Source organism: Hyperolius riggenbachi, chromosome 12 (genome assembly GCF_040937935.1).
Source record: "Hyperolius riggenbachi isolate aHypRig1 chromosome 12, aHypRig1.pri, whole genome shotgun sequence".
Classification (NCBI taxonomy): domain Eukaryota; kingdom Metazoa; phylum Chordata; class Amphibia; order Anura; family Hyperoliidae; genus Hyperolius; species Hyperolius riggenbachi.
In genome coordinates this window covers 212,652,647-212,680,045 of record NC_090657.1, presented here as the reverse complement: position 1 = coordinate 212,680,045, position 27,399 = coordinate 212,652,647, and the positions used below count along the sequence as shown (strand labels likewise).

Genomic DNA, 27,399 nt, shown 5'->3' with positions numbered 1-27,399 from the left:
ACTGCTATGGTAGGAGATTAGACTAGGACTATGGTAGAATTAGATTGTGAGCTCCTCTGAGGACAGTCAGTGACATGACTATACTGTATACTCTGTAATGTGCTGCAGAAGATGTTAGTGCTATATAAATACATAATAATAATAATAATAATAATAATAATATGGTAGGACATTAGCCATAGGCTCTGGTAGGATTAGATTGTGAGATCCTCTGAGGACAGTCAGTGACATGACTATGTACTCTGTAATGTGCTGCAGAAGGTGTCAGTGCTATAGAAATACATAATAATAATAATATGGTAGGACATTACACTATGACAGGATTAGATTGTGAGCTTCTCTGAGGACAGTCAGTGACAGGACTCTGTAATGTCCTGCAGAAGATGTCAGTGCTATATAAATACATAATAATAATAATATGGTAGGACATTAGACTATGACAGGATTAGATTGTGAGCTCTTCAATCTAAGCACCTATGAACCTCACCTCTGCTAACTCTTGTCCAGGTAGCAACAGCCGGTGCTCCTCTCCTGCAGGTACACCACCCCTGCACTGCAACAAAGTATTCAATAAGTAGAAGAAGGCACTCCACAGGCTCCAAACTTGCGTTTGACTTCTTTATTTGAGCAACTGCACACACTACATGTTACGGGTACTCTGACCCTTCATCAGGTGTAACCACCCACCACCACACCACCCTTTATATAGGACCACCCACAGGAAGTACAACCCCCCTGAAAGTCCAGCATTTCTCCACAGGAAGTTCTATATAATAAATTGCAAGTGACATAAAAGAAACAAATATGTACATATTCAAATCCTCATACAGGGAACTACTATACCGTCTACCCTGCACAAACAAGATGAGTGGTCATCCATATCCCGCAATTTATAGAGGCCCACATTAGAATTCTTTCCTGAAAAGAATTAAAGGAAACAATTTTGTAAGGATTAAAGGAAACATTTGTAGCTCACATTTTCATTTAGTCCTCTAGGGTTCACGCAATCTAATTTCCTAATCCATTCAACCTCTCTACGGAGTAATACCTTTTCTCTATCACCTCCTCGTCTAAGAGGGGGAATAGAATCCACTACCATCCATTTCAGCTGAGATGCTGAATGTCCAGCCTGATAAAAGTGTCTAGCCACAGGGACATTCTGTTTCTCAGGATTCTTGTAGAAATCTGCAATGCTCCTTTTGTGCTCCTGGATACGGACTTTGACATTTCGTGTGGTCTCTCCTACATATACCAGCCCGCAAGGGCATTTTAAGGCATACACAGCATACTCTGTATTGCAATTGTAACTCCCACCCACCCTGATCTTTTGACCAGTGTGGGGGTGGGAGACACAATCTCCCTTAATCACCGCAGAGCAGCAATTGCAGGAGCAACAAGGATGCGTGCCTCTGCGACCAATCATTTGTCTTTGTTTCGGATCCCTCTTGCACACAAAATTGGCAACCGTTCTGCCTCTCCTGTATGCAAACAAGGGAAGTTCCTTGAAAAGAGATCCAACCTCTGGATCTTTCTGTAGGATGGGCCAAAACTTGCACACTATCCCTCTTATTTTCCTAGACAAGTGACCATAATGTAAAACAAACGGAATTCTGTCTGACTTTTTCATCTTGCTCCTTCCTGATCCCAGCAATGACTCTCTGCTTAAGGTACCTACTTCTTCACTGACTTGCAACAACTTCACTTTGTCAAACCCTTTTTCCACAAAATTGTCTACAAGTCTAGTGGCAGCCTCACGGTACTCAGTATCAGTGGACGAAATTCTCGGAGAGTACTGGGATCAGGAAGGAGCAAGATGAAAAAGTCAGACAGAATTCCGTTTGTTTTACATTATGGTCACTTGTCTAGGAAAATAAGAGGGATAGTGTGCAAGTTTTGGCCCATCCTACAGAAAGATCCAGAGGTTGGATCTCTTTTCAAGGAACTTCCCTTGTTTGCATACAGGAGAGGCAGAACGGTTGCCAATTTTGTGTGCAAGAGGGATCCGAAACAAAGACAAATGATTGGTCGCAGAGGCACGCATCCTTGTTGCTCCTGCAATTGCTGCTCTGCGGTGATTAAGGGAGATTGTGTCTCCCACCCCCACACTGGTCAAAAGATCAGGGTGGGTGGGAGTTACAATTGCAATACAGAGTATGCTGTGTATGCCTTAAAATGCCCTTGCGGGCTGGTATATGTAGGAGAGACCACACGAAATGTCAAAGTCCGTATCCAGGAGCACAAAAGGAGCATTGCAGATTTCTACAAGAATCCTGAGAAACAGAATGTCCCTGTGGCTAGACACTTTTATCAGGCTGGACATTCAGCATCTCAGCTGAAATGGATGGTAGTGGATTCTATTCCCCCTCTTAGACGAGGAGGTGATAGAGAAAAGGTATTACTCCGTAGAGAGGTTGAATGGATTAGGAAATTAGATTGCGTGAACCCTAGAGGACTAAATGAAAATGTGAGCTACAAATGTTTCCTTTAATCCTTACAAAATTGTTTCCTTTAATTCTTTTCAGGAAAGAATTCTAATGTGGGCCTCTATAAATTGCGGGATATGGATGACCACTCATCTTGTTTGTGCAGGGTAGACGGTATAGTAGTTCCCTGTATGAGGATTTGAATATGTACATATTTGTTTCTTTTATGTCACTTGCAATTTATTATATAGAACTTCCTGTGGAGAAATGCTGGACTTTCAGGGGGGTTGTACTTCCTGTGGGTGGTCCTATATAAAGGGTGGTGTGGTGGTTACACCTGATGAAGGGTCAGAGTACCCGTAACATGTAGTGTGTGCAGTTGCTCAAATAAAGAAGTCAAACGCAAGTTTGGAGCCTGTGGAGTGCCTTCTTCTACTTATTGAATATTAGATTGTGAGCTCCTCTGAGGACAGTCAGTGACATGACTATGTACTCTGTAAAGTGCTGCAGAAGATGTCAGTGCTATATAAATACATAATAATAATAATAATAATAATAATAATAATAATAATACACACACCATTGGTGTGATTACTGGAGCACGATGTGTGGAAACATCCAGACATTAAAAAGGAAAATCAATATAAACAAGCAGAATACCCAACGAAGTCCACTCCAAGGCAGAACAGGATCATCCACCAGGCAACATAGGCAGGTGCCTGGGGCGCTAGTGGGTGTCAAGTGGCCCACCTGCCACCTTCTCTGTCCTCTCACCACTTCAGCTTACCAAAAGGACCACAAGGGAGGCCCCAAATCTACCACCTTGCCTAGAGCCCCCTTACATCTTATTCCATCTCTGCTCCAACACAGCGGGGAGCTTTTAAACCAGAGTCAGTGGCGTGGCGAGATTCTGTCAACACAGCAGAAGGAAACTATTAGGAAATACACAAATACAAAAAACAAATCGGTACATTCAGGATACGCAGCGCTGAGTCACAGATCTATCCTTGACCTGAATTCATCATGGCTGGAAAATGACAGCTGAGAAGTACAGACAGCCGGTGCGCACGTAACTGTTGCAAAATGTGGCACATCCCTAAATAAACAATGTTCTGTTTCGAATTCCCGCTTTATGTGTGAGGCATACTCGAGAAGACCCAGTCTGTATAGCAGTATGACTCCACACTGATTTTAGAAACCTCCACAGGCAGTTTACTCGATGAAATAATGACTCCAAGTATAATCTGTAGTATCTTTACTTGCGTTGAAAGCATACAAAGATGTTTTTTAGAGCATATTCATAGTTAAAAATATGATGCGACTACAAGCACAGCAGGATCTCCTCACTAACTGAACTCAACTGTTGCAGACACATCTAGACAAGGCTGTTGAGCAGGGAGTTACAGTTGGGAAATGCTAAATAACTAAATCTTGCAGGGGGACTGGAATATACTAATACAAAGAATATAAATAATGTTAAATAACATTAAAGGAGGCTGTTGTGACAGCACACTCCCCGCTTGGTATCAGTAGATACCACTATATATAATACAATTTAACATTGAAAACTATAAGTATAATTAAGACTTGTAGAGAAGAGAGAAAACATAAAACAAACATTAATTCTTGAATGCAGATCTTTGAAGAATCTTCCATCACTGGAGAAAGGATGTAACTCAGTAGACTCGAAGGCATATCAGGCTGTTCCCTTGGATCGAGTAGATAAGACATCTTCATTTGAAGGCAGGAGTAAGACTGTCTCCGTGATGGGTCTAAACAAAGTCTTAACACTACCATTTCTTGCTGTCTTCACTTTCACCTTGCGAACCTTTCCATCATCGCTAGTGATTGCCTTTATAAAGTGATCATTCATATCGGGTTTGTTCTTCAGAATTTTTTTAAGTGAAGTTAGCCTAGAAATAACTTGTTTCTTGTTATTTGGAAGCCTAATTCTTGGTGAACGAAACGGTAAAGGAGCTACCCAACTGTTAGTTTCATCCTTGAAGAATTCATTATTCAAGATGTTTATGAACTCTTTATCCTCAATGGAAGGAACTGTCTTATTGTCATCACGAGTTATTTGGAATATAGTGTCACCAAAGTCTTGATGAGAACTGTTCTTACAACTGATTTGCTTTTGTAGATCGCATGAAGTCTTTAAACTGAAACTCTCCTGAACTTGAAAGTTAAAAGGATGTTTAAGTGAATGAAAGGTGCATTCAGATTCTCTGATGTTGGTCTTGCATGAGAACACATCATAAGACTCTTGAAATGTATTTAAGCAAACATCTCCTATAATGACCCATCCAAAATCTAATTTCTGTGCATAAGGGGCATCATTTGGTCCATTGCATTGTTGTCGCACCTTATGGACTCTTGGGATATCTCTGCCTAAAAGAAGGAGAATCTTTGCATCATCATCAAGCGGTGGAATGTAACTGGCTATGTGTTTCATATGAGGATGATAAAGAGCCGCTTCTGGTGTAGGGATCTCTTCTCGATTGTTTGGCAACTGATCACATTCGATAAGTGTTGGAAGTGAAAATTCTGTGTTTCCATACTCAGATGCTACCACAAAACCATGTGCTCTTCTTCCAGATATCTTAACCAGGCCTGAGTAAGTTCGTAAAGTATAGGGCCAGGTTTCTCCTTGAATATTGAACACGTTGAAGAATTCTGGACTTGCTAATGAACGATTGCTCTGGTCGTCAAGGATAGCATACATCTTCACTGCGCTCTGTGGTCGTCCTTCTGGATATACCTTGACCAGACATATTTTACTGCATGACTTTCTGTGGAATCCTTCTTCACATACCTCAGTACATTTTGTGGATACAGATGCTGTCATTTCCTCAGTACTCTCCCCGCCATAACTTGGTGTGGTCTTTGAGGCTTGAGCAGTTTGAAGCACTTCTTTGGGGGAACCAGGATGATAAGCCGTTATGTGTTTATCACTGTTGCAGTCAAAACATTTGACAGGAACTTTACAGTCTTTAGCAAAGTGGTCTGTAGATGCACAACATCTATAACAAATATTGTGTTCTCTGAGGAAAGACTTGCGCTCTTCAAAGGGCATTTGTTTAAACACACAACAATTTCTAAGCGGGTGTGGCTTGTTATGAATAGGACATTGATACCTAGGATCATTTTCCTTGACTTGCTGTGGTTTAAAATCAGAGTCTTGAGAACTTGAGAAGATTCCAGTCTTCTTAACATAGATAGAGTTCCGTGAGTCCTTAAACTTGCCTTGAGTATCGCAATTTAAAGGTGTTGAAGGAAGAACTGTAGTATCAAAAAATAAAAAGCTTGGGTCATTCTTTACAGTAGCTATGTCTCTAATGAATTTGGAGAAAAAAGAAAAAGGTGGAAAGGATACATTATAGTCCTGTTTATATTTAGATCCTTTCTTTGCCCATTCACTCTGAATATTTGGTGGCAACTTCTGTACAATTGGGTTTACACCATGAGCTGTATCCAAGTAGACAAGACCTGGAAGGTGTGGGTCTGCCTTGGCTCTTTCTACTTCAAGAAGAAGGTCGCTTAATTCTTGAAACTTGTGGTTGTCCTTGTTAGACAGTTTTGGGAAGTTTCGAAGTCTCTTGAATAAGGCAAGCTCAATAGCTTCAGAACATCCATAAACTCTCTCTAATCTCTCCCAAACTATGTTAAGACCCGTTGCTGGATCATCGCAATGAACAGATTTCAGTCTTTTAACTTGTTCTGATGACTGCGGTCCCAACCATTTGATAAGTAGGTCAAGTTCTCCTATAGGTTCAATCTCCAGGTTCTGGATTATAGTCTTGAATGTAGCTCGCCAACCTCTGTAGTTTTCTGGTTGATCATCAAATTTCGTTAGTCCAGAGTTAAGAAGCTCTCGGCGAATCATATACTTGCCAACTTCTTCAATTTCAGACTTTTCTGATTTTATTTCTGTACGTGGAAATGCGTCACCACTGCAGACAGTATGTGGCTTGTGCTGTTCCAGTGGTGATGTAGAGAATGGAGATGCAGATGCGTTTACTCCAGGCAAGGGTTTGATCTGTGTGATGTTTGGAGCATGGGAGCTTGAAAAAGACTGTTATGAGATTCATGGGATTTGTTCCAATTGGTTGTGATATTTCTTTGTGATTATATCTTGCTGAGGTCTGACAAGGTGTATAGATTTGTTCTCTTGGACTTGTAGTGTTGGACAGCATAGCAGAATCCTTCAAAGGTACAGTGTTAAGCTGAGATTCATGTTTTAACGGTATGCATTCTGGCTGCTTACTTGCTGAACAGGTAGGTGCAGAGACTTCAGCTGTAAGTAGGGGAGTATATCCATTGTTCTGGTTCAGAACAAATTGCAAAGTTCGTTTAGCAGGATCGTCAGCAGACTTTAGGCTAGGGTAATTAATTCCTTCTTCCTCTTCCACAGCTTGTTCGAAGACCTTTAACCTTGCTAGAGCTGCTGCTTCTTCTCTTTTCTTTTGCAGAAGTTCTAACTGGGCCTCTGTCTCTGCCTGCACACGTGTTGCTTCTGCCTGTGCTTCTGCCTGCACACGTGTTGCTTCTGCCTGTGCTTCTGCCTGCACACGTGTTGCTTCTGCCTGTGCTTCTGCCTGCACACGTGTTGCTTCTGCCTGTGCTTCTGCCTGCACACGTGTTGCTTCTGCCTGTTTGCGTGCTGCTTCCGCCTGTTTGCGTGCTGCGTCCGCTTTAAGAGTCGATTCTTGTTCAAAGCAATAAGATTGTGCTTTCGCAGCCTCTGCTTCTGCACGGGCTTTGACTAACTGAATGCTTAATGCTGACCTCTGGGAGAGTGACTGCAGCGATTTGCTTGATCTAGTAAATCTGTGAGAGGTTGCTTGCACTGACAGTTTTTTTGAGTGTCTAGAAGAAATAGAGGTACAGGATGTAGTTTCGATCAAATTTGCTATCCTATTCTCTAACTGTAACTTTGCTTCCATAAACGTAACATGTCTCTGTTGATCAGCGGTGGTAAAGTCATTCAACTCTTTTGACGCTTGTTCTGTACTAACTTGCGATAGAAAGGAAGAATATTTTTCAGAGAGTTTCCTGTAATTTTCATATGTCTTCTTAAGTCTTGTAAGTGCATTGTTTAATTGTTCTCCATTACTGCCAGTCTTCTCAATATCAGATATGTGTTGCAGCGTTTTTATCCACAATTCAGACAGACTATGGGACATTCTTTCACTTTCTGCTTCATACCTCTCTCTTGCCTTTAGAGAAAGATGTATTGACCGCCTTGGTCTCTCAGGTAGTACAACATGTTTATCTGAATCATCTTGACCGAGCATTAATTCATCTTCCATGTTAATAGAATGCATAGAAATAGACATGCTCTATGGCTGCAGATATGATGCTTATGAATCTTATCACTGGGTGATTTTTTTTTTTTTTTTTTTAAACTTAATAGCAATAGTCCCAAACAGAAGAAATGTACAATTTCTGAAGCAGTCTGGGCGGCTCCGCAGTCTGTACTCACTGTATTCACTGTAGGAAGGCAAACAGGCAATTCTTGTACTTTTTTGCTGAATGTCTATTTACTCTTTGTAGATTTGTGTTTGATGTGTAGCTAGGTAATCCTTTATCGTATTGCAGATCAGTCCTTTACTGATGAGTTGACAGGAAATCCTATTACCTTCTTGCAGATATCATATTTTTACTGTTCTGTTTCGAATTCCCGCTTTATGTGTGAGGCATACTCGAGAAGACCCAGTCTGTATAGCAGTATGACTCCACACTGATTTTAGAAACCTCCACAGGCAGTTTACTCGATGAAATAATGACTCCAAGTATAATCTGTAGTATCTTTACTTGCGTTGAAAGCATACAAAGATGTTTTTTAGAGCATATTCATAGTTAAAAATATGATGCAACTACAAGCACAGCAGGATCTCCTCACTAACTGAACTCAACTGTTGCAGACACATCTAGACAAGGCTGTTGAGCAGGGAGTTACAGTTGGGAAATGCTAAATAACTAAATCTTGCAGGGGGACTGGAATATACTAATACAAAGAATATAAATAATGTTAAATAACATTAAAGGAGGCTGTTGTGACAGCACAAACAATACTAGAAAAATGTGGGCAAAGAGGATTATCCCCATAATAAGGCAGCAACCGCACGTAGCAGTATCTGTATTATTTCATATTCCACGTGGACATGTCTATACAAGGGAAAAGAGTTCATGAGAAGTTGTACAAGATGGGACCAAAAAGCCCTGAACACCGCATCTTCTGTATTGTAACAACTGAAGTGAGCCGTATATGGAGGCTGCCATATTTATTTCCTTTGGAAGTGGATCTGAACTCTTGCACAGGACAGAAGGAAAACATAGAGAAATGTGCCCTGTATGTACTTAGATGAGAGGGAATTAGACAGGCTAAACTGTGTATAATTGAGGTTTGATGTTCGCACCCTTGTGAACACTATTGAGTGTGCTGGGGTCAAAACCATATATATGCAAAAAGAGAAAAGGAAACCCCTAAACAAGCACCACTCAATATCAGAAATGTAAAAGGATCTTTATTACAAATGATCTACCTAATGGTAACACAGAATATACACATGACAGGGATTGGTTCCCAGCAACAATTTAAAAACAAATCATTAAAACATCCCATAAAAAAACCTCCATGCTGAAAATTATTTCATAATCAATTAAATATACCAGCTTATCAATAATTGCATTAGATATTCCTCAGTGTGCAGTTTTATAGGTTCTGAATAGGACCCATATCCTGCATGAACCCGGGTTCAGTGTGTGAAAAACCTGTAAGCACAAACCAAATAACTGACCCCAACAAGAACCCCCCTTAAAGACTTAAACAGTACAAATTTATAGTGACATGAAAAACAGTGTTCCAATAACTGAGATGATCCACAATGTGGAAAGGTGCTGCAGTGCAAATCAATAAATAAACTATGTTGAGCTTGTGCAAGTAGCTAATTCACAGGATGCGACAGGGTGCAGCCCACAGATAAAGTGCATAGGAATAGTGCAAAAGTGATACTTAGCCCAGGTAGTAGTAGAATGAGCAGTTCAGCTGGAGGGACAGAAGATCCCCTCAGGCAACCCCACTAGTTCCGCGGGCGCGACCCCGCTTTATCAAGGAGATTTATCCTTGATAAAGCGGGGTCGCGCCCGCGGAACTAGTGGGGTTGCCTGAGGGGATCTTCTGTCCCTCCAGCTGAACTGCTCATTCTACTACTACCTGGGCTAAGTATCACTTTTGCACTATTCCTATGCACTTTATCTGTGGGCTGCACCCTGTCGCATCCTGTGAATTAGCTACTTGCACAAGCTCAACATAGTTTATTTATTGATTTGCACTGCAGCACCTTTCCACATTGTGGATCATCTCAGTTATTGGAACACTGTTTTTCATGTCACTATAAATTTGTACTGTTTAAGTCTTTAAGGGGGGTTCTTGTTGGGGTCAGTTATTTGGTTTGTGCTTACAGGTTTTTCACACACTGAACCCGGGTTCATGCAGGATATGGGTCCTATTCAGAACCTATAAAACTGCACACTGAGGAATATCTAATGCAATTATTGATAAGCTGGTATATTTAATTGATTATGAAATAATTTTCAGCATGGAGGTTTTTTTATGGGATGTTTTAATGATTTGTTTTTAAATTGTTGCTGGGAACCAATCCCTGTCATGTGTATATTCTGTGTTACCATTAGGTAGATCATTTGTAATAAAGATCCTTTTACATTTCTGATATTGAGTGGTGCTTGTTTAGGGGTTTCCTTTTCTCTTTTTGCATAAACTGTGTATAATCACAAGGTGTAATTTGATCTCCATAGACGAATATCTCTATTTTTTTTCTTTAACCTTCCTGGCGGTAAGCCCGAGCTTATGCCGCCGGAAGGCACCGCTCAGGCCCCGCTGGGCCGATTTGCATAATTTTTTTTTTGCTGCACGCAGCTAGCACTTTGCTAGCTGCGTGCAGTGCCCAATTGCCGCCGCTACCCGCCGATCCGCCGCTATCCGTCGCGCCGCAGCCACCCCCCCCCCAGACCCCGTGCGCTGCCTGGCCAATCAGTGCCAGGCTGCTCTATGGGGTGGATCGGAATCCCTTTTGACGTCACGACGTCGATGACGTCGGTGACGTCATCCCGCCCCGTCGCCATGGCGACGGGGAAGCCCTCCAGGAGATCCCGTTCTTTGAACGGGATCTCCTGATCGGAGGGGCTGGGGGGATGCCGCTGAGCAGCGGCTATCATGTATGAAAAAAAAATAAAAAAATAAAAAAAAAACATTTGCTGCCCCTTGGTGGATTTTTAGCAAACTGCCAGGAGGGTTAAAGAGGAACTGTCGCAAAAAAAATCTTAAAATTTAAAAACACATACAAATAAGAAGTAGGTTTCTTCCTGAATAAAATGAGCCATAAATTACTTCTCTCCTATGTTGCTGTCACTTACAGTAGGTGGTATAAATCTGACATTATCGACAGGTTTTGGGCTAGTCCATCTCTTCATGGGGGGGGGGGGGGATTCTCAGCATGACCTTTATTCTTTATAAAGACACGCCCTGAAAAAGATTTATACAAAGATGCTGGCCAACCTTCCTGCTCACCTTACACTTTTCACTAAGTGCATTTTGAAAATAAGGAGATCCCTGTAAACCCCCTCATGAGCAGATAAGCTGGTCCAAAACCTGTCGGTTCTGTCAGATTTCTATTACCTACTGTAAATGACAACAACATCGGAGAAAAGTAATTTATGGCTCATTTTACTCTGGAAGAAATTCACTGTTTAATTGTATGTTTACATTTATTTTAAATTTTAAGTTTTTCGCGACAGAGGTCCTTTAAGCTCGCTTCCGATTAGCTTAGATGCAAATTGCACACAACTTACATTTTCAGTTCTTGATCAATGTTACAGATGCTAAAAAGCAGACAGAAGAGGACATAAGTGCATTAGTGGGTTAAAAGTGGACCTGACATGGCAAAAAAAATAAAAAAAAAACATTCTTGGGGCTTCCTCCAGCCTTTCAGGCTGATCGGTCCCTCACTGTCTCCACATGCTGCCTGGATTCTCCTCTAGGTGGCCCGGTAAGCCTGCACGCCAGCTCAAGCACAGTCCGGCCGCGAGCGTGCTCCTATCACCCTCCCGTACTCGGGAGTGTTCTGCGCAGGTGAAGAGCTCCCGGCGACGAGAGTGCAATGGGGCACATGCAGCCAGGCATGCACAGTACGCTCTGACGATTGGACATACCGGGCCGCCTAACGGAGGATCCAGGCAGCGTGGCAAGGCAGCGAGGGAGGGATCAGCCTGAAAGGAGGCTAAAGGAAGCCCCAGGTATGAATCAATTTTTTTCATTCTTTGGCATCTCAGGTTTCCTTTAACTCCAATCTGCATATAAAGTTGCAGGCCAGAATTACTAGCATCTCATTGACCACCTGTAATATTATTCAAGGGTTTGATAGCGGAGAAGTCTAGAGTTGCTGAACCCCCAGAGGATTTGACTTTGGGATTGAGCTATGGCAATTCATGGTGGTAAAATTGCATCTTTCTTGACACAATCACTATGGGAATGTTTCCAAGGGCTGAACACGGCCCGGATCTGCAGCAGTTTCCTGTAGACGAGTCAGGTGGGGAAATGCTGCTCATTCAGGCAATGGCTGCCTTTCCGAATCACACTTTCCTGCAGCACGCACCCGAAATGATAGGTCCACCATTGTTTGATATTTTAACATTAAGAAAATGAAACTCCTGAACACCACGCTCCAAACTGAACATGATGGTAGGCACATGGAGATTGCTGTAGGTGAAGAAGTCTTTCAGATAGGTCTGCATACACTGCCAATTTAAACATAAAATAAAAAATAAAAAAAAATCGATATTGTCAATAAATCTTACTAAAACCAATACATTATTGAGTAACTTTAGGTGATCATATAAAAACTTTCCTTACAAAAATTGCAATATGAAAGTTATGAAAAACTGAGGGGCGTTTATGAACCCATCGCAGTTCCCCAATGTTGTAAATAATATTGATCATTCAATGAGAAGTAATGTTTGGATAACACAGCATACAACATATGAGGGACCTGTGCAAATCTGGAGGTGTACCTGCCCTATTCATGACATCACCTACACCCCAAACAGGCTATTGACCCTCCACAGTACACAAGACGTAATCATCTAGTAAAGGTTTTGTAGCAGATTCAGGATCGTTATAGTATCAATATGTAAAATCTGAGATTGTAATAAAAGGGAATTCCACAAGTCCCACAGCACTGGTATAAACATAAATACTGTAGTACGTCATAGAAGTTCTCGTGAATGCAGTAGGAATCTGTTTTTATGTTTTTCTTCTAAAATCTAAACAGAAGACATTGAGGAAGAAGACTCTTAAAGGACAACTAAAGTGAGAGGGATATAGAGGCTGCCATATAGTATTTATTTTTAAAGTGAACCTCCAGACTAAAAATCGACTCAGCAGCACTGAAAAGGCTCGGTGTTTCTTTAACGGTTTCACAGCATGAGAACTTTTTTTCTCTTATACAAGCCTCATTTTTAGCTGCACAGAAAAAAACTGCCCGGGCATTTTCCCCCTGATGCTGTGCAAAGCATGATGGGATTTCTGATGTTGTTGCTCTCGTTCTGCTGTTTTACTGCATTTTTTTTTTTTTTTTTACATTTTGAATTTGACATTTGAAGCCTAGCGTGTGCAGCTGGGAGGTGTAATCAGGACACAGGACAGTTGGAACTGTGTCTTCTGTTCCCTGTCACCTCCTTTCAACCAAAAAGATGGCTGCCCCCATGACAAAGATGGCAGCCCCCATGAATCACAAACATTTGCCTGTTCTTTTAAAACAGGGTGGGTAAGAGATTATATTACCTATCTATTCTAATTAACATAACTAATGTAACTTAATGACAGTATGTTTGTTTAGGCTGAAGTTCCCCTTTAAGCAATACCTGTTGCTTTGCAGGCTGGCATTCCTGCTGATTCTCTGCCATAGACCCTGAACAAACATGCAGCAGATCAGGCATTGCTGACATTCTGGTCAGATCTGACAAGATTAGCCGTGTGCTTGTTTCTGGTGTGCTTCAGACACCTCTGCAGCCAAATAGCTCAGCATTGCTGCCAGGCAACTGGTATTGTTTAACAGGAAATAAATATGGCAGCCTCCATATTCCACTCACTTCAGTTGTCCTTTAAGGGTGTGAAGAGATGCAAACACATCAAGGGTTCAATTCACTTAGACCCGTTTGGCAAAAAAATAATGGTTGGTAAAATAACATACTCACCGGTTTAGACTTTTTTTTCCCAGAATTCCCTATGATTTTTACACATTTAGTAATAGTCAATAATTTACTGAAAACCGGCATTAGAATTCACTAAAGATTTGTACCTAATGCGGTATTTCATTCAGAGTTTTAAGGGATCATGTGGTATTTCATTTGGTTTTTTATTAATTACTAGTAGACCTAAGCCCGTTTCAAAACGGGCTCCAGGTCTGTGTTGAAACCCCATCTCCCTCGCCTCCTCCCCGTGACAGCCGCACAGTCACCACGCATGCGCGCCCCCACCGCGCGCCCCTTCTGGCCCCATCCTCCCTCAGCTCTCCACAGTCTCTGCGTCCCTCCCTGCACATGTGCAGTAGCGCAAAACACGGGACACACACACACACACACTCACAGGAAGTGGAAGGGTGGAACGCAGAGACAAAGGGGTTTCATTATAGAGGATTGCAGTGCAGGGAAAATGCATGAAAGATGTGATATACTGTATACTCGCATATAAGCCTCATTTTTCAACACAAAAAATGTGCTGAAAAGTTACCCCCTCGGCTTATTTGCAAGTCAGTGTAGCAGAACGAATGGTGGAGCAGGTTTTGTTAATGGCAGAGGAGCGTAAGGTTCATGCACTAGTAATCCTGCTCTTGCCATCTGGCTCCCTGCTGTGTTTGTGCCCCCCCCCCCCCCCCCCCCCATCCCCTGCAACATGGTGTGCAGATTGCGCTGCTCAAGATTACCCGTGTCCCCGGCATGTGGAGCGGAGTGTGCCAGCAACCTTTCAGCGGTGCAATGATCAGGAATTCTTGCTGTGTGGCGTCTTGACACACATCTGTATCATTCTTGGGGCACATCTGGCTATGGGGAGGCGGGCTGACTTGTACTGGGGGCACATCTGGCTTCTGTGGAGGGGGCTATACTGGGAAAGGGGCTTATATGTGAGTCACTTTTTCCTGGTTTCTGAGGGAAAAGTGCATACCTCGGCTTATACACGGGTCAGCTTATATTAGAGTATATACAGTAGTTGGCATTTTTTTATTATACTGACTAATATTTAATGATAAAAACTGGCACCACCTTGCAATTTAAGCCCTTTTATTTATAATAAAGTGAAGCATACAACGACGTTTCAACGTGTCAACCGCTTTCTCAAGTTGTCAAGATGTGTCTAACATGTACAAGAACACAATTAAACAGATCGGCTTAGATCATGAAAGCAGTTTCATAATAGATCAGAATGGCAGAACACTGCTGCCACTTCCCCATTGGTCCCTGCATGCACAAACCTGATGGGGAACTATTCCCTTACTATTCAAATGAAGAAGGTGGGCATCAACTTCCCCACCACCTATAGACACCAGAGCAGTGTGGGAGAAGGTGGGACTGCAGTGATTGTACATATGGAAGAGAAATGACCGTGTGTAGATGTCATCTCCTCCTTCATCCACCGTCTGGTGGACTCCATAGGGAGCTGCACTTCTCACCACTGCAAGAAAGCAGTCACCTTGTGCCCACAGCGTCTCTCTGCCAATCAGACATGCTCTGCGTAAAATACCTCCCACATCCTGTATGTTTATCGTGTTTAAAGCGGAATATAACCCTGCATTTCAACTTTGCTCTAAAACATTATTTACAGTATATTATATGCAACCAGCATTTTTTTTTTTTTTACTAGACCAGCATTGGAAGGGTTACACAGGGCTTTAAAGTCCCTGAAGATTTGTGCAGACGCATCCGAAGTTGAGTTAGATACTTTTTGTTTACACAAATGTATCTAAGTGTTTATTGTGACTCATCTCTCTCACTGAGAAGGAGCTTGGAGGACAGCCAAAGAGTGTGTAACATTTCTAAATATATACATATAACTAAATAGAATGTAACTATCTGAACGTCTGCTCGAACTTAAAGCGGATCCGAGATGAAAAACTAAATAGAACAAGTGACTTGTCTATATATCTTATCTAAAGTTTAGATAGTTTACACAGCAAATCTATTTTCAAACAGCTTCAACAGTATATTAATATTTTTTCATGTGATACAATGGGAGCAGACATGTTTTCTGCTTGTCACTATTACACAATTACACACACAGGCAAGCTTATCTGTATCTAGGCATGCTAATCTGCATATTCTGTGAAAACTCCACTCTTATCTCCTCCATTACACAGGCAACTGATCTGTATCTGCACTGCAGCTCTCAGATTGTGAAAACTCTGCCTCTGAAATCTATAGCTAGTAACACCTTTTTCACCTGCCCAGACTGAAATCCCACAATCCCTTGCAAGCGCCAAGGCACACTGGAGAAGCTGTGGGTGTGGCTTGTTTAGTTTATAGGAAATTAGGGTATTAAAACAAAACAAAAACGTATTTGGCTTGAGGAATGCCCTATAAACAATAGGAAAGGAACACAATTATGCAATCAGTAAAAGTTCATCTTGGATCCACTTTAAAACCTCTGTGTTTAACCCTTCCAATGCTGGTCTAGTAAAAAAAAATGCTTTTTGCATATAATATGCTGTAAATAATGTTTTAGAGCAAAGTTGAAATGCAGGGTTATATTCCGCTTTAAGGACAGTTTTAGAAGGAAACTGCACCATTTAGTGATTTTTTAAGATGTCTGAGACAGTTCTGCTCAAATTTCTAAAAACCTACTAATATTTTGTCTCAGACATTCTTGATAAATGCCCCCCAATATCTACCACTATTCTCTGAGGGGGACATTTATCAAGAGTGACAAAATATGTGTAGGTTTTTAGAAATGTGATCAGAACTGTCTCAGACATTTAAAAAAAAAATCACTAAATAGTGCAGTTTCCTTCTAAAACTGTCCTTAAATACGCTAAACTCTAAACTGCCACTATTAAGTAGGATCTAAGAAGTTTCTTATTATGCAGAACAGTCCCTCTGCAGGTTACAACAGTTTAAGAAAAAAATAAAAAGGTAATACTTTGCTAAATCTGGCCCACTGATATCCATACAAAGCATACTGACACCCATACAAAGCATACTGACACCCATAGAAAGCATACTGACACCCATAGAAAGCATACTGACACCCATTGAAAGCATACAGACACCCATACAAAGCATACTGACACCCATACAAAGCATACTGACACCCATACAAAGCATACTGACACCCATTCAAAGCATACTGACACCTATACACAGCATATTGACACCCACACAAAGCATACCGACACCCATACAAAGCACACAGACACGTATACAAAGCATACCGGCACCCATACAAAGCATACTGACACCCATACAAAGCATACAGACACCCATACAAAGCATACAGACACCCATACAAAGCATACTGACACCCATACAAAGCACACAGACACGTATACAAAGCATACCGGCACCCATACAAAGCATACTGACACCCATACAAAGCATACAGACACCCATACAAAGCATACTGACACCCATACAAAGCATACTGACACCCATACAAAGCATACTGACACCCATACAAAGCATACTGACACCCATACAAAGCATACTGACACCCATACAAAGCATACTGACACCCATACACAGCATACTGACACCCATACAAAGCATACTGACACCCATACAAAGCATACTGACACCTATACACAGCATAGTGACACCCACACAAAGCATACTGACACCCATACAAAGCACACAGACACGTATACAAAGCATACCGGCACCCATACAAAGCATACTGACACCCATACAAAGCATACAGACACCCATACAAAGCATACTGACACCCATACAAAGCATACTGACACCCATACACAGCATACTGACACCCATACAAAGCATACTGACACCCATACAAAGCATACTGACACCTATACACAGCATAGTGACACCCACACAAAGCATACTGACACCCATACACAGCATACTGACACCCATACAAAGCATACTGTCACCCATACAAAAGCGTACTGACGCCGACACAAAGCATACTGACACCCATATAAAGCGTACTGACACCCATACAAAGCGTACTGACCCCCATACAAAGTGTACTGACACCCACACAAACTATACTGACACCCACACAAAGCATACTGACACCCACGCAAAGCATACCAACACCCACACAAAGCATACTGACACCCACGCAAAGCATACCGACACCCACACAAAGCATACCGACACCCACACAAAGCATACCAACACCCACACAAAGCATACTGATACCCACACAAAGCATACCGACACCCACACAAAGCATCCTGACACTTTTTAAGCACAGAACAGCTTCACAGGATTCAGAGGGGGGGGGGGGGGGGGGCACTTCACAAGTCAAGCCTAGCCTGCACTGCACACGCTGTAGAAGTGCTATTAAGCACTTCGTACCCCTCTTTTTGTAAACCTATTAAGTTTTATTTTTATTTTACTTTTTCCACTTATATACACACCTTCACTTAGCCAACTAAATAAAGTTTTTTTTTCCGAGGAGATCACACGCATGCAGCTATTTTTGCATGTGGAGAGGATTACACGTAGCAGCAGTCTCTCAGCATTAGTGATGCTTACTTAGCCGTTTGTCACATGAATTTATTATCCTATATAAACTTTGGCAACGTTATGCATGTACTTCATTTCCAGATTTCTCAACTGCCACTGTCAACTGTCATTGACACTGTAGTCACTTTCTGTCTGAGTCAGGACTGAGTCAGCCACTTACATACCTGATATTTAACTCTTTCAGGCAGAGAAAGAAAAAAAGGAACACAGCATAGTTATTTGTGTGCTAGGCACTGTACATACACGTCTATCTCATCATGTCACATAACTTCGGGTATCCTTTAAGCTTCCGTGTGTTTGCAGAATTCACTCTACACTGCTGGTTTTAAAGCTCATCCCTGATTTTTAAGTACTCTACTATAATACTCTACTTCTTTACATTGATGTCCTTTTAAAATTACCAGCAGAGTAGTTTCTGTACAATAGCATGTGTGTGGTTGGCAGGCACATGTACAGGAGGGGGCTCTTGGTGCTGAAGCACCCCTACCCCCCTTTTTGTGTCCCACTACCCCAGCCCTTTCTCCTTTTTATGAGTGTGGAGTCTGTTGACTGTTGCAGGCTTTCAGCAGACTTGCATTATTCTACTCACTGGCCGCTGCCACTGCTACAGGGACCCAGGTGCCAACACGTTGGAACTTCCTTAAAGAGGAACTTTAGCCTAAAAAAAATACTGTCATTAAGTTACATTAGTTATGGTAATTAAAATAGATAGGTAATATAATCCCTTACCCACACAGTTTAAAAAAAAAAAAAAAAAACAACAGGCAAATGTTTGTGATCTCATGGGAGCAGCAATCTTTTTGGTTGAAAGGAGGCGACAGGGAGCCTGAGACACAGTTCCAACTGTCCTGTGTCCTGAGCACCCCTCCCAGGTGCACGTGCTAGGCAACGAGAACAACAACATCAGAAACCCCATCATGCTTTGAACAGCATCAGGGGAAAAATGCCGGGCAGATTTCTTTGATGGGGCGGAGCTTAGCTTCTGTGCAGCTAAAAATTAGGCTTGGGTAAGAAAAACAAAATTCTGATGCTGTGAAACTGTTAAAGAAACACCAGGCCTTTTCAGTGCTGCTGAGTAGATTTTTTGTCTGGAGGTTCACTTTAAAGCTATGGCAACCCACATCACACAACATTGTTGCCATCCTGATGTCACTTAAAGGGATACTGTAGGGGGGTCAGGGGAAAATGAGTTGAACTTCCCCGGGGCTTCTAACTGTCCCCGCAGACATCCTGTGTTGGCGCAGCCACTCACCGATGCTCCGGCCCCGCCTCCGGTTCACTTCTGGAATTTCAGACTTTAAAGTCAGAAAACCACTGCGCCTGCGTTGCCGTGTCCTCCATCCTGCTGATGTCATCAAGAGCGCACAGCGCAGGCCCAGTATGGTCTGTGTCTACGCAGTACACTCCTGGTGACATCAGTGGGAGCGAGGACACGGGCGTGCAGGCACAGTGGTTTTCTGACTTTACAGTCAGAAATTCCAGAAGTGAACCGGAGGCGGGGCCGGAGCATCGGTGAGTGGCTGCGCCAACACAGGATGTCTGCGGGGGACCATTAGAAGCCCCGGGTAAGTTCAGCTCATTTTCCCCCGATCCCCCTACAGTATCCCTTTAACAGTGGAGACACGGCTGCCAGAGGGGAGACCAAAAAGAGGAGGAGGGAGCGCGTGACCACCGCTGCCAGGTCCAACTCTGACTCCATTGAATGCAGTCAGGGCCTCTGTAACTGAATGGGCTCTATCCACAATACTTCTCATAAATGACTTTTCACCTAATGAATAAAAATAACCTTTCAGCACATTTACAAGCAAAATAGTCACTCAAAGTAAGTTGCTCTTGATTAACCATTTCAACATTACCTTTCTTACCTTAATTATATAAGATGTTTGCTCTTTGGGAGCTTAAAAATGTAACAGATAAGGTGAAAACAGAGGAAAACAGGTGAAAAAGCTTTGTGAATCATGTCCGTTGTGTGTGAAATATCACAAGTGGTCAGTGGAGGAGCGCAGGGTGGTGGTGTGGGACAGCGGGAGAGGACACCTGTCTTTACTACTTATTGGTACCAATGTGCATTTCTGGAGTTGGGGGGGAGGGGGGGTCTCCCATTAATTATTACTGGGGGGAGAGGGAGAAGGAAGGAAGGTCCCAGGTCATTGCAGGGGAAGAAGCCACCATGGCCAAGACCAGAGAGCTGTCCAAGGATGTCAGGGACAAGATTGTAGATCTGCACAAGGCTGGAGTGGAGCTCGAGGCTACACAACTATCGCCAGCAGCTTGGTGAGACGGTGACAACAGTTGGTGCGATAATTTTCAAATGGAAGAAACACAAAATTACTGTCAGTCTCCCTCGGTCTGGGCCCCCATGCAAGATCTCACCTCATGGAGTTGCAGTGATCATGAAAACAGTGACAAAGCAGTCCAGAACTATGGGGAAGCGGGGGGTACTTGTCAGTGATCTCAGGTCTTCAGGGACCATAGTCACAAAGAAAATAATTGATAAAACACTACAGCTTGAAGCACTCAAATCTTGCAGAGCATGCAAGGCCCTCCTGCTAAACACTGCACATGTGCATGCCAGTCTGCAGTTTGCTAATGCACATCTGAATAAACCAGAGGACAATTAGGTGAAAGTGTTGTGGTCAGGTGATGCCAAAATTGAGTTGATGCCAAATAACTCAATTTGCCGTGTTAGGAGAAGAAGAATTGCTGCCTATGACCCCGAGATCACTATCCTCACCATCACATGTGAAACACATTATGCTTTGGTGGTGTTTTTTCTGCTATGGGACCCCTTCACCAAAGCAAAGGGAAGGGGCCATGTATCATCTAATCTTGGGTGAGCACCTCCTTCCCTCTACCAAGGCAACTAAAATGGGTCGTAGATAGGTATTCCAGCATAACAATGACCCAAAACTCACAGCTAAGGCAACAAAGGAGTAGCTCAAGAAAAAGCACATGATGGTCCTGGATTGGCCTAGCCAGCCTCCAGACCTTAATCCAACAGAAAATCAATGAAGGGAGCTGAAGGTTCAAGTTGTTAAACATCAGCCTCAAAAACGTACTGGCTTGCAGCGGATCTGTAAAGAGGAGCGGGCCAAAATCCCCCAAGATGTGCAAACCTGGTGGCCAACTACATCATCCAACTTCTGTGATTGGCAATAAAAGTTTTGCAGTCAAGTACTAAGTCATCTTTTGATAGGAGATAAAATCCTTATTCCACTCATTACAACGTACATCATGCTCTGACTTTAGAGCACTTAATTTTTGAGGGTTCTTTAGTGGTTCTTTTGTCACTCACAACATTTTAAGATGAGAAAGAGGGACACTTAAGCCACTCCCCTTCCACACCCCTGATCACACCCCTAGTCACACATACCATAAAGATTTCATAAGAAAATGATTTTTTAACTCAAACCAAACTGCTCCTTTCTATCCTGGTTCATTTTCCTTCATATTAACATTTTAAAATTAGTAATAAATCAATTTAAAGGATGTGAATAAAGTCCAAACACATTTTTTTGTAGATAAATATATTTACATAGAAAGAGGGCCAAAGTCCTTAAAGGAGGGAGAAATGAGGAGGGAAGAGGGACAGGGTTCCCAAAGAGGGACTGTCCCTCCGAAAGAGGGACACTTGGGAGCTATGCTCACGGCTACAATAAACCTATCAATACAATTGTAGACTGTCCATTTCTTGGTCATAGGGCAAACGAGCTAAATTGCCAGGGGGTCATATACTTTTTTTCCCTCACTGTACACAATATGGATAACATTGTGCAGGTTCCCGGCAAGATATAAAAATATGAAGGTTCCCGTAGCTTCTCTAGACATACATTTCATGGTATCTCATTCCACCAGTAAAGTAACTAATAAAAACCTTGCACTTTTTCTTACTCTCATAAATGGTAAGCTATAGAAATAGGCCCAATAGGACATAGTTTCAAGAACATTTTTGGCATTAGTGATAATTGCTTAGCCGCTTGTCCCATTATCTCACCTCACATACCTTGTGGAACTTTCCCAGCGTTATGCTCGCACTTGCAATTTCCTAACATTGTACATGTGCGTAATTAGGTGCTCATTTCACCACAGATTATTGTCAGGTAGATGACTCAACATTACACATATTTTGCATACATTACTTTTTAAGGTTCAACTTTCCGTCTGATTTGTTTGCAGAATCACTGTATGGTGCAACATCCTTGTTTGGAAGCCCATCCCTTGACTTGAACTCTTGCACAGGACAGAAGGAAAACACAGAGAACAGCACCCTGTATGTGTTTAGATAGTTTAGCCTGACTAATTCCCCCTCATCTGTAACTAATCGCAATTGTAATTTGAGAGAGGCTTATTTGAAAGCATAGGATGTTAACCCTATGTGTGCAGTGTTCTCCCCAGGCTCTGTTAGCCAGGTGGTCCACCCGGCTAGTTTTGGGGAGCACTCGGCTGTCATCAGATCACCTCCTCCTATGCTGTAAGCAGAGTTGTGCAGAGAAGTGCCAGCCCTGGATTCTCTCATCTCGCCCCACCCGGCTACTTATTCATGCCACCCGGCTGGAAATAATTTCTGGAGAGAACACAGGTGTGCTTCCATGAAAGTAGACCCACTGCAGATTTGTATCAGCTGTAACAACTGTTTTTCTTTAAAGGTCATTATGTGGTTGCTTATCTTTCAGAGTAGAGAGGAAGTTCTGAGTTCAGGTCCACTTTAAGTGGACTATTGTTTATATTCTGTTTATATACATTGATGACCTAAACTCTTCCACAGGACAGAAGAAAAACACAGATAAATGCACCCTGTATGTATTTAGAGAGTTTAGCACATCTAATTTCCTCTCATCTATGACTAATCACAACTGTAATTTGATCCCTCGGCTGTGTAAGCGGACTGCCGCGGCATAGAGGCTTATTTGAAAGTACAGGATTGTTAACCCAATGTCTGCTTCCATGAAAGCAGGAGGTAGACACACTGCAGATTTATTGCAGGATTTGTATCAGCTGTAACAAAATTGTTTTTCTGTAAATGTTATTTTGCTGTTGCTTAACTTTTAGAGCAGAGAGGAAGTTCTGAGTTCGGGTGGAATGGACTATTTTATGTATTCTGCTTATTTACAATGATGTCCTTTTAAATACTCCAGCTTAGTGGTTTCTGCCCAATGTACTCCTTCTGCCTGTCAATGGTTGGCCTATATGCTTCTTACTAGCCAAGGTCGGTGGTCAGACCAGCCTTGAGGTATGACACAGAATACTGGGGCCATTCGGAGCGTTAAGCTAAGCACACACTTGCATTCCCTGTCGCTCAGCAGGGATGTGGGCTCAATCCCTCATCCTACAGATGCATGGCTAGTGATGCGCCTGATGCTATGAAGTGGGGCAGAGAGACAAGGAGTGGTAAACAGCAGTGATGCTTCCTGTGGGTGGGATAAGGGAGAGAACAATGTGCTTGGGGGTAGCTCAGGCATCAGGTGTTGAAGAGGATCCACCATGCCAATCTTTAGGCAGCATGAAGCTGTACACACACTACAGGTACACACAATTTTCACTTGAGGTAGTCTGTATCGGCCTCCTCGGCAGAGTTTAATCTAGTGTGTGTATGTAGTTTTATACTCACCTATGGCATGCCACATCACCGCAGTTGGTCACCACGACGTTTCACAGCTGAGATTTCCTGTTACTGCACAGGCAGCAAATGTGTTCAAAGAAAGAGGATCTCATTCTGTAAACTTTACTTGGGGAGAAAAATAAACAGAAATAGAGAGCCACAATGGTGTAGTACATACTGTTCAGGCTCAGCCACAATATAAGCGCTTTTCTGAGCGCTTTGTAAAAAACGCTCCCATTCACTAAAACCGTGGTAAAAATCGCCACGATTCTTCATGTATACGGTCGTGCATTTGCAGCAATTTTAACCGTGATTTGAATGAAAGTGAATGGGAGTGATTTTAAAAAAGCGCTCAGAAAGCGCTAATCAATCACAAAGCGCACAGAAAAGTGATTATAGTGTGGCGGAGACCTTCAGGAGTATTATATAGGGAGGTAACAAATATACTCACAGATGTGGGTCACCATGCGAGTGACCAGTATAATCTCAGATAGGGATCACAATCCCGCCCCTACTAGGGCTAAATGTCGCTCTCTGTTGTAGAAGATGACGGGGATACTCCCCTCCACCAAGGGTGGACAATATAGAGATGTGGTACACAGGCGACAATCAAAATAAAAGCATCTAAAAACTGTTAAAAAATGGAGAATGTTGTGGATTCAGTACACCACTTCTCAACTCTGCATGCAACGCGTTTCGCGGGTGCACCCCCTTCCTCAGGCAATGTGGTGGAGCATCTGTTTATCCAGTGTAAAGGCCCCAGGCTTTTTACACTGGACAAAAATATGCTCCACAACATGGTCTGAGGAAGCGGGTGCACCCGAGAAACGCATCCCATGTGGAGTAGTTGTTGAGATTTATTTTTTCGCAAATAAAGAAAATGCTGTTTGAAATTTTTTTTAAGTGGTGTTCTGAATTGTTGGAGGTAAGTCCACCACTATCTCTATTTTTAAACGGATTTTAGATGCTTTTGTTCTGATTGGCACCTCAGTACCACTGATCTTTATTCTGTACAAAGGGGGAAGCCTCCTGGCCTTACCACCTGGATGATCTACAAGATGGTATCATGAGTCTACTGGTCATAATAGAACACAGATAATCTGGTGTTAAGGACTTTAAAGGGAACCAGAGATGAACGTTTCACACAAAAATAAACATATCAGTCGATCGCTTGTAAAGAATAAATGCTCTACCTGATAATTTCGCCGCTGTGGTGTGCCTTTTTTAGTGTTTTTTATCCATTATTGCTCCAGGAAAAATCAAATATGGCTGCCGGCTCATATCCCTTCTGCTTCCGGGTTATGAGTTGTTCTAGATGTGCTGTCTAGGCTATATGAGACTAGGCTGCTATTTAGGCTATCTGTGTGCTTTCATTTTGGTATGATGTGCAGCTGCCTGTAGGAAGTGTCTCTCATAGAAATGAAACTGCATAGTGCACACAGATCACACAGCAGCCACACTTGTCGGTTTCAGATATTCTCTCTCAGCAGCAGCAGCCCCTCCCATATCATCACAGCTCTCAGTATGCAAAGCAGGAAATCTGAGCCAGGAGGTGGCAGGCTTGGGCTTGAAAAGACTCCACAGAAGAGTGACTCAGCTATAATGATTTCAGGTCAAACCTAGACTTAGACAGTCGGGGATTCTTATCACAGCTGATAATAGACTAATTAAGCAGATAAGAATGAAACTAAAAGCAGGGTAGGTGTTTACTGTCATGTTCCCACTGATAAATGTAATAAAATACATGAGGGTGCCTCGTCTCTGGTTCTCTTTAACCACTCGCCGACCACCCACAGCCGATGGGCGGCGGCAAAGTGGACGCCGAAAGGACCGAAATAGGTCCATGGGCGTTGCGTCCTTTCGGCATGCCGGGGGAGCGATCGCGTCACTAGTGACGCGCGCTTCCCCCGGCAACTGGCTCCGCCCACCCGCAACGACAACCCGCTGGCGGTTCGGAAGCGCCGGCGGGTTGTTAACCCCACGATCGCCGCTACAAAGTGTATAATACACTTTGTAATGTATACAAAGTGTATTATACAGGCTGCCTCCTGCCCTGGTAGTCCCAGTGTCCGAGGGACCACCAGGGCAGGCTGCAGCCACCCTAGTCTGCACCCAAACACACTGATCTGCCCCCCTGCCCCCTGATCGCCCACAGCACCCCTCAGACCCCCCCCCCCTGCCCACCCCCCAGACCACTGTTTGCACCCAATCACCCCCCTAATCACCCATCAATCACTCCCTGTCACTATCAACGCTATTTTTTTTTATTCCCTAAACTGCCCCCTGGGGACTCCTGATCACCCCCCACCCCTCAGATTCTCCCCAGACCACCCAACCGACCCCCCCCCCCCCTGTGTACTGTATGCATCTATTCCCCCCTGATCACCTGTTAATCACCTGTCAATCACCAATCAATCACCCCCTGTCACTTCCACCCATCAATCAGCCCCTAACATGCCCCTTGCGGGTAATCTGATCACCCACCCACACCATCAGATCGCCTGCAGACCCGCTGACAGATCACCTCCCAAGTGCATTTTTTTACATCTGTTCTCTAATCTAAACACCCACTAATTACCCATTAATCACCCCCTATCACCACCTGTCACTATTACCCATCAGATCAGACCCTAATCTGCCCCTTGCGGGCACCCAATCACTCGCCCACACGCTCAGATTGCCCTTAGACACCCCCCCTCCTTATCAATTCACCAGTGCATTATTTACATCTGTTCTTCCCTGTAATAACCCACTGATCACCTATCGATCATCTATCGATCACCCATCAATCACCCCCTGTCACTGCCACCCATCAATCACCCCCTGTCACTGCCACCCATCAATCAGCCCCTAACCTGCCCCTTGAGGGCAATCTGATCACCCACCCACACCATCAGATCGCCTGCAGACCTGCCGTCAGATCACCTCCCAAGTGCATTGTTTACATCCGTTCTCTCCTCTAAACACCCACTAATTACCCATCAATCACCCCCTGTCACCACCTGTCACTGCTACCCATCAGATCTGCCCCTAGGGCACCCAATCACCCCCTCAGAACGCCCTCAGACCCCAGCCCTGATCACCTCGCCAGTGCATTGCTTGCATCTATCCCCCCCACTAATCACACCTTGAGACACCCATCAATCACCTCCTGTCACCCCCTAGCACACCGACTAATCAGATCAGGCCCTAATTTGCCCCATGTGGGCTCCTGATCACTCGGCCAAACCCTCAGATCCCCCTCAGACCCCCTTCCGATCACCTCCCCCGTGCATTGATTGCAACTATTTTCCCCTCTAACCACCCCCTGAGACACCCATCAATCACCTTCTGTCACCCCCCTAGCACTCCTATCCATCAGATCAGGCCCAATACAACCTGTCATCTAAAAGGCCACCCTGCTTATGACCGGTTCCAGAAAATTCGCCCCCCTCGTAAACCACCTGTCATCAAAATTTGCAGATGCTTACAACCCTGAAGAGTCATTTTGAGACATTTGGTTTCCAGACTACTCATGGTTTTGGGCCCATAAAATGCCAGGGCAGTATAGGAACCCCACAAGTGACCCCTTTTTAGAAAAAAGACACCCCA

At 43.3% G+C, this 27,399-nt stretch overlaps 1 long non-coding RNA gene across 2 annotated transcripts in view; it reads right to left on the bottom strand.

The window, feature by feature from the left end:
- Positions 1-27,399, bottom strand: part of LOC137541819 (uncharacterized) — a 743,120-nt gene that overhangs the window by 128,635 nt on the left and 587,086 nt on the right. The gene's annotated exons all lie outside the window — the stretch shown is intronic.